The 8874-nt window shown below is 39.4% G+C and overlaps 1 long non-coding RNA gene across 4 annotated transcripts in view; it reads right to left on the bottom strand.

Annotated features, from left to right (window-relative positions):
• Nucleotides 1-923: 923 nt before the first annotated feature.
• Nucleotides 924-8874, bottom strand: part of LOC140614331 (uncharacterized) — a 29125-nt gene continuing 21174 nt past the window's right edge. For all 4 annotated transcript variants that reach the window (XR_012015227.1, XR_012015230.1, XR_012015228.1 and 1 more), the window contains 2 exons: nt 3127-3185; nt 924-2741 (listed from right to left, as the gene is read on the bottom strand). This is a non-coding gene — a long non-coding RNA (uncharacterized lncRNA). The remainder of the gene's footprint in view (nt 2742-3126; nt 3186-8874) is intronic.

Here is an 8874-nt window from a genome sequence, read left to right as displayed (position 1 = left end):
GCCTGAGATGAGAAATGCCCTCTACTCCAGGACTCAGAAATTTAAGGGCTTTAGATGATTCTCCAGAGAGAGGCCAGATCAGAAACACTAGGAAGGAAACTCCTTGCTCTGGGTCCCCACTCAGTGGTGTTTGCAATTCACCAATGTACAACTTGACTTCACAGCATCTCCCTCCACTTGGCAGGGAGCAGTTCTCAATAGTTTCAGATGTTCTTCCCAGGGTTGTACATTTTCCCCTGGGGATTCCTTGTCCTGGATTCTGTGTTGCTCTGGCTTTAAAATTAGAAAGGCATAAGGCCAAACCCAGCTCTACCCAACTAAGAAATAGAATATCATTAGTCCCCAGCTATGAAATTGGGATAATAATGTCTACATTGCTAGTCTTAAGGATTTAAGTTTATCCACAAAATCCCAGAACACGCAGGCTCTCAGTAAAAAAAAGAAAAAGAAATTTTTACTTAAAAATAAAAACAGGGGCAGCCCAGGTGGCTTAGCGGTTTAGCGCCGCCTTCAGCCCAGGGCGTGATCCTGGAGACCCGGGATCGAGTCCCATATCGGGCTCCCTGCATGGAGCCTGCTTCTCCCTCTGCCTGTATCTCTGCCTCTCTCTTGCTCTTTCTCTGTCTCTCATGAATAAATAAATAAAATTTAAAAAAAATAAAAATAAAAACAAAAATATTTTTGTTTTCTTCTTAAGATGAAATTTACCTTTTTATTAATTAATAAATATAAAGTAGAAACCTCAACTCACCTGACCTTATTATATATGTATATATTTAGGGATGTGTCTCTATATATATTTATATATATATTTATATGTATATATGTAGAGATAAACATTATATATATAATATATATTATACACACACACATACACACACACACAATTATGATTGATTGGATCTCTATCATCTACTTATAGTTATGACCTCCTGATTCTTTATGTTACAGAGTCAAAGAAGAGTCAACAGCAGACTGGCGGTTGGATAACTCAACACCAATCCCAATCCTCTCTTCCAATACCAGTCTCCAGTACAGAGGTGGTATAATCTGAATATTTGTGTGTGTGTGTGTGTGTGTGTGTTATGAACACTTTATGTTAAAGTATGAACAGATACCATATCTACAAAATTTAAGCTTCTGTTCCAATAAACACTCTGTTTTGTTAAAGCTAGAGACATACGGAATGTCATGATCTGAATATTTTTTAACTGTAGAGGGCCACATGACATAGTTCTGGCCAAAAGGATGTAAGCAAGAGCCTCTTGAAGGCTATTGGGAAGGACTGTGATTTTAACTGAAAGAATAGATACTATTTGCACTGCCCCTTCCTTCTTCTACCTTGTTTTAGGTGCAAAGGGGATGCCTGGGGCTGTGGCAAACATCTTGCGTCCATGAGGGGAACCCTTTGCAACCTAAGGGGAAAAGGCCATCACACAGAAAGATGGAAACGAGGTCCACAATTGGTTGAGTTGAACTGATTATTATAAGAGCCTACCTCTGATCTTCTTGTCATACCAAAAAAATCAATCGTATCTAATAAGTCCCCTGTAAACTGAGGTTTCTATTCTGTATTCTGAAAACACTCCTAATTGATAGGAGCATAACTCTGAGAGATAGTTCCACAGGAGATGAAGTCTGTTACTACTAAAGTGTGTTAGTTCCATTTATATCTGGAGGTAAAGAAAAGATATCTAGTTTCATTTAAGAGATTTTTAAATTTGTTGTCACTTTTGTCAGTACTTGCCAACACATTCTATCTCATTTAATCCTCAGTCCAACTGGGAGTTCAGAAAGGAAATGGAGACCTTGCCTGAAGAGAAGGTTATTGAACTAGGACACCATACTTACTCTAGTACATTTATTGCCAGGAAAGGCTCACATGGGAACAGAGAAGGGGCCAAGGCTGGTTATGTTCAAGACAAGGTATCAAGCCAAATATCTTGTCTTGAACGTAACAGAGAAGTCAGAGAAGTAGGAGGATAAGCAGGAAAACCCATTGTCCTGGAGCCTCTAAGGGAACCATAAGGTGGCCATGAGGACATTGGTGATCTCAGAGAGAAGTTGCAGAGGGCCACAGGAGTGTCCAGATGCCCAGAATTGGGTGTATGTGCTGAGTGAGGACTTTGATTCCCCATTCTGGGGCCCTTCCCTTCCTCACTTTAACAAAAGCTGGATTTGATGCTCTTCAGGCAGTTTGATTTTTACATTCTATGAGTTCATGTTCCCCTGGACACAGAAAGTGGAGATCTGTGCTTCTAGATGCCTGTTGATGAGGAAGAACAGAGCATGAGAAAGGGAAGGAGGAATGAAAGGAGACATGCAGGAAGGAAGGGGTACAGGAATGGAAGAAAGAGTATGGCATTTTCTGTTTTGTACAGCAAGAAGAAACATAATGGAAATGTGGGAGCAGAACTCCTGATGAGGCAGGGGGAGGAAAACTGAGGTATTATCATTTCCTGGTCAGAAAAATCAGGAGGTTCATGTTTCTACTCCTTGCTCAGCAGTCACTGCATGCTGTTTAGGGCATCTTGTGGTGGTCTGCTCTTTGGCTTCTGTATTCTTATTTGAGTTGGCTCTTACTTGTTTCGAGCTACAGTGTCAAACCTACACTCCTTAACTCCCCCTCAGCCTCCAGGATGGAACCTTGTATACCATGAGCTGTCATCATGTTTACTGATTTCATTCGAGGAAAGTAGATTTTGGTTGAAGTTTCTGACTGCTGCTTGTTAAGTTGACAGCTGCACAAGAAGTAAATGTCAATAGTTGGCATACCCATGACATCCAAATATACATGACATCCAAATATACACCTCAAGCCCACTTTACCCCATATCTGCCCACATATCCAGTTGTCCCTCTGTCCCCAGCACCTCTAGTTTTATGGCTCAAATACCTCACATACGACAAATCAAGGGCCAAGCTTGTGGTCTCCCTATCCTCCCCACAAACCTTCTTCCACCCCCCCAAATGGCACCAACACTTCCTCTGGACACGACTCTTGCCCTTACATCCCATCCTATTGCCAAAGCCCATTAACACAACCTAAATATCACTTCCCTCCATCTCTATTCCAAACTTTTGCTCACCTACTGACTTTCCCAACCAGACCACTCTAATACTTACTTCTCATTGATGCTTACTCCCCACCATTTTTTCTGTATTTGGAAGCCCAAGGTGATTTTCTAAACAAAGAAATAAAAATTGAAACATATCTCTCCTTTGCTTAAAATCCTCCCATGACCTGTTATTACCTTCCAAATAAAAAAACTGTGGCTATGGCCTTAAGGATCTTTTTGGCGCTGGGTCACTGCTTCAGCCTCAACTCATTCCTTTCTGAGCTGTGCTTTTCAAGAAACAGACACTGTGTTCGCATGAAGTTCCTCAAACACTCCCTGTGTAATCTTTCCTCAGGGTCTTCATTTCTGTCTAGAGCACTCTCCTTCATCCTTATGAGTTCCTACTTGAACTTCACATTTCAGTTCAAAGTTACCTTCTTAGGGTCGCTTTCCCTGTCCTTACACAGCTCGGGTGAAGAACACTGCTTATATTCTCCCATGGAAGAACACTGCTTTTCCTTTGCAGCACTTATCTCAGTTATAATTGAGTATTGGTACACTTTTAGTTGATGTCCATCTTCACTGAAAACCTCATGAGCACAGGGACTTGGTCTTTTTTGGCTCCCAATTGAATCCTAGTAGTATCTAAAACACTGTGTGGCATAGAGTAGGTGCTTAATAAACACAATTTGAAAACTGAAGAGATGACTAGATGGATGGACTAATAATGATCAATAATCAAAACCTTCTCTTTTTTTCTGTTGAAGGAAAACGCAATCCCATTTTACATTCCCACCAACACCTATAATGTATGAAGTTTCCAATTTCTCTACATCCTGCCAATACTTGCTACTTTATCTCCATCCTAATGGATATGAAGTGGCATTTTACTATGACTTTCATTTGCATTTCTCTGATGACTAATGATAAGCATCTTCTTATGTGTTTATTGGCCGTTTGTATACCTTCTTTGAAGGAATGTCCATTCAAATCCTTTGCTTGTTTTTAAATTGGGTTATCATTTTATTGTTGAATTGTAGCAATCTGAGCCCTTATCAGATACATGATTTGCAAATATTTTACAGAAACCTTTATCTTTGTTCTCTGCTGAAACTCCCCTAAAATGACAGCAAAGAAATAAAATTAGATTCATTTTAGACAGAGAAAACAAGAAGTAAAAAGCTGTAGACAAGGGATTTCTAAAAATCTTTGGGAGCAAACAGCATTTGGAAGCATCGTCTCTGACTTTGCACATCGAGGCAGGCATAGTCCAAGTACTGAGAAGAAATGAGTTCACTTTGCAGAATTCAGAAAAAGCTCAGGGTCCTAAGACACCAAACTACAGAAGTTGGAGGGCAAATAGGGGTAAAACACTAGCTTTGTCTATATATGAAGTGGATAGACCCTCGGTCTCACCCACTATCACCCACAGGAGATGAGAAATTTGTATCTTTTCAGATACTTCAGATTCAGTGGCATGAGCACAGGGGAGGTGACAGAGAGATATGGGGCTTACAATGGCAGGCAAAATGCAAGTCTGCATTCTGAACATGTCCCTTTGTTGTTGTCTTATCTTGTCCCCAAATGTGGGCATGTAGGTACCCCTACTACAGGCAGAAGATTGAAAGATTCTTCTCTAAAGAATCTGTAGACTTTGAAGGAAAGCCTGAAGATCTTGTCATTGGGGGCAAGACCAGGCCTGAATGCAACGCAATAGCCCTTGCACACTGACCAATCTACAAGCCCTGCCTACGCTCAAAGTAGAGAAAGGCACCCTGGATCCTGTCTCCCACCACATGAATGTACCTATTCACTAAATTAATCCTCTTAAAAAGAAAAGAAAGCATAGTTCAGCCAAAAAAAAAAAAAAAAAAAAAAAGACAATACCATGGAAAAGAAGCAATGGAGAGAATATGAAAACAACCTAGAAACTTTAAAATGTAATTAAAATTATAAAAAATTAAAAACTGGAAGATAAAGTATAGGAATTCTTCCAAAGAATAGAATAAAAAGTTAAAAATATGAATGATAGGGCAGAGAAAATTTTAAAAATTACATAAATGGTCCAGAATTCTAGAAAGAGAAATGAAAGAACGGAATGTTAAAGAAACATTCCAAGAAAAAATTTCCAGAACCTGGAAGGGCACATTAGTTATCCAGTTCAGGAAATGGGAAAAAGATCCACATCAAGGAACCCCAGGAATAAAGAAAAATTCTGAAAGCTTCCAAGAATAAGAAAAATAGATCCTACACAAAAGACTGGGCTGCATAATGACACTGATCGTCCCAATAGCATAATGGAAGCAATGAATTTAAAAGAATGAGAAGGAATAATTTTGAGTCAAAGAATCTGTATTTCCAAGCTATCAGTCAAATTTGAAAGCAAAAATTTTTAGATGAGTACAGCCCTAAGAAATTTGTTTCTCAAGCAACCAGTATCAGGAAGCTGCTGGAGGGTGTGCTTAAGCAAAGAAGGGAGGAAGCAGAAAGGAAAGGAAAGAGGAAAACTTTAGATTCATTGAACCAGGGAAACAACACAGAAGGATCATGACAGGAAACCCAGAATGTAGTCTACACCCAGTTAAGAATAAAAAAGAAGGGTAGAGAGCTGTGGAAGAGAGGTCTTTAGGAAATCAAGAGAACTAATAAAGCGCCTGATATACTTGGTCATTAGAAAATATTATTTGTACATACTTGACAGATCCATTGGAAGATATGGGGAAAAGTAGTAAATGGAAAAGGTTGAGGCAGTGGTTAACTGCAGGAAAAACAAAACATTTTACTAGAGATGGAAAGATGAAAGAGCTATCCTGCTTTAGCAGTGACCAATATTTACATACTTGTAATAACATAAACATTGGCAACTATTTTAATTCCCAAAATAGCATATTAGGAGAATGGGTGAAATGGGAAGGGAATGTGAGGATCTGTAAGAGTGCTAAGTCATTATCTAAACTAATAGGAATCAATAAATCATTCCCAACACTGGTAAATCAAGAAACTGCAGCATAGCATGTTATTTTAAAACAGGGGGGTTAGTACTGGGACAAACAACTGAACTAAGTGGTTGCCTCTGGAGAGTGGACCTGTGGATTGGTAATGAGGAGGGAAGAAACCAGTGCTTTTTATTGCCATGCTTGCAGTATTATTTCACTTTAAAAAATTGAAAATCAATTACAAAACCGTAAGGAGGCTCCTTTTAAAGTGTGTGCTGTCAAACCAAGAAGCAGAAGTTTCTACTCCACATACCTTCCAGAAAAGAGGCAGTAGTCATTCTCAAAGTCCCATAGGATTTTATCAACCTGGAGTTCAGTAAGTTCTCACATCACCCTCTCCCCCAATGCACACTTCCTGCATTTATGAAAACCTTTATGCTTTAGAGAAAAAAAGGGAAAACAAGTGTACAGAATTCCAAAGAACTTAACTGGAAGAATCATAGCCCAAAGCACATATTTATTTGTATCACAAACTCTCAGATTTGGTTGGAAAACTTAAAATCATTAGTGTCTGCATTAGTGTCAAATGTGTTATCCACAGTGTTTTCCAGTGGAGCAGCACATGTTTTAGAAATAAGTGGGAGACCAAAAGGAAGGAGCCAGAAAGCCAGAAAGGAAGTGTGACTCAGACATTTGCTTTTAACTTTAATTAGTAAACCCTGCCAATTTACTTCTCAGAAGGGAAAGCTTATCTCATACCCTCTTTCTTCTAAAGAGATTTCAAGTTAGTCTCACCCAAGAAGTGAGCCACTTCATTGCCATTACACATCTGATGAGACCTGCTCACTTGGTACTAGTTAACATCCAAGCTGCACACCAGTCAGCAAAAATATATTGAACAGTGACTGTCTTTCTTTATCCTCACACCCTTTCATAGGACTCCCTAATGCTAGTGGATTTCTCAAAACTAATCCAAGTCCCAGAAGGTTTGTAAAAGAAATGATGGTGTGTATTGGCTCAGAAACAGCATTGCAAAGTGTTTTCCAGTTGGTAGACTTGCAGAGAAGATGCAAAGGGGGTGGCATGCATAGAAGTGCAGACCGAATTTGAATCAATAAATATTTATTGAGTGCCGACTATATGCCATTCTGTTTGGATGTAGATATGACTAAGCCGAGGAACTGGCCCTCAGTTACCCCAATATTGGAACATAACTCTTGTTCCAGGCCCCTCCTTTCCATCCCACAGGACTGGGGGGCGTCCCACGCTGCCCTTTGGGCAGAGGGAAAAAGGAAGGGACTCTAACTTGGGGTCTCTTCTGCCAGTCTGAGGGAAATGGGATAAGGGTCACCAGAAGTCGATACAGTGTTTATGTGTTGGGGGCAAGGGAGGTTACCCTTTCGAAAATAGGCTTTGTTAGTTTTCTGTATCCTAAATGTAAAGTGACTTCTGGTGGTGTTTTAACAATGCCTTTAGAAGGAATTCCAGTCTAAGTCTCCCAAATCATATAAACTGAGGGGATTTATTAGCTAACTTACCTTGTTTGGGAGACCAGGCCTCCTGAGTGTTCCAAAGGGGTGCTCCCCTTTCCCATTCTCACTGCTCAAGCCTCCTCAACGTCCACATTTTCCTCTGTAAGGGCTTCCTCTCCCTTTCTCTGAGGACATGCCATCCCTCCCCAATCAATAAAAAAATTCCAGTGGTGGCTTCCCGCTATCCTTGAACATACTTCATTTGGATATCAATGATGGATTTTTTTTTCTGTCCAGGCTTTTTCTGGGTCTTAGGGAGGAAGGAGTGGGTAACTATGGTTGCAACCTGGTCATAGCTATTCAGACCCTTTATGGCCTGTGGACCCTTATGCATCCAACATTTGCCACAGTAAGGTTTTGTTCCTATCTCAAAGGCAAAGGGCATTTAAAACATAGGAGAGATGGGAAATTCCCCAAGTAGACTTTCACCTTCCGAGAAAGTATCAGTATCTAGAATGAAGTATCAGTTTCTAGAATGTTAAAATACAAACACCCTGAGTCTGGTAACCTGAGCTATTATGGTATATCACTCATGGTCCCATCAAGAATGTAAAAACTATCTAGGTATTTAAAAAAGAGAGAACTTAGTACAGAAAATTGACACACCAAAGGAAATCATCAACAAAATGAAAAGGCAACCTACTGATTGGAGAGAATATTTACAAATCATATATTTGATAATGAGTTTATCACCAAAATTTATAAAGAACTCATACAATAGCAAAAAAAAATCCAATTAAAAAAAATGGGCAGAGAATCTGAATAGACTCATTTTCTAAGGAAGACATAGATGGCCAACAGGTACATGAAAAGGTGCTCAGCATCACTAACTATCAAGGAAATGCAAAGCAAAACCACAATATGAAATATCATTTCATACCTGTTAGAATGGCTATTATAAAAAAGACAAGAAATAAGTATTATGCGGATGTGGAGAAAAGGAACCCTTGTACACTATTAATATGACTGTAAATTGGTGCAGCTATGATGGAAAACAGTATGGAGGTTCCTCAAAAAATTAAAAATAGAAATATCATATAATCCAGCAATTCCATTTTGTAGATATTTATCCAAAGAAAATGAAAACTGTAATTTGACAAGCTATCTGTATCCATGTATTCATGATAGCATTATTTATAATAGCCAAGATATGGAAACATCCTAAGTGTATATCAATGGATGAATGGATAAAGAAGATAGAAATGGGATACTATTTAGCCATTAAAAAAGAATGAAATCGGGACACCTGGGTGGCTCAGTGGTTAAGCATCTGCCTTTGGCTCAGGGCATGATCCCAGAGTTCTGAGATCAAGTTCTGCATTGGAACTGCAGGAGCCTGCTTCTCCT

The sequence above is a fragment of the Canis lupus genome, chromosome 22 (assembly GCF_048164855.1).
Source record: "Canis lupus baileyi chromosome 22, mCanLup2.hap1, whole genome shotgun sequence".
Classification (NCBI taxonomy): domain Eukaryota; kingdom Metazoa; phylum Chordata; class Mammalia; order Carnivora; family Canidae; genus Canis; species Canis lupus.
This window is presented reverse-complemented; position numbering and strand designations above follow the sequence as displayed.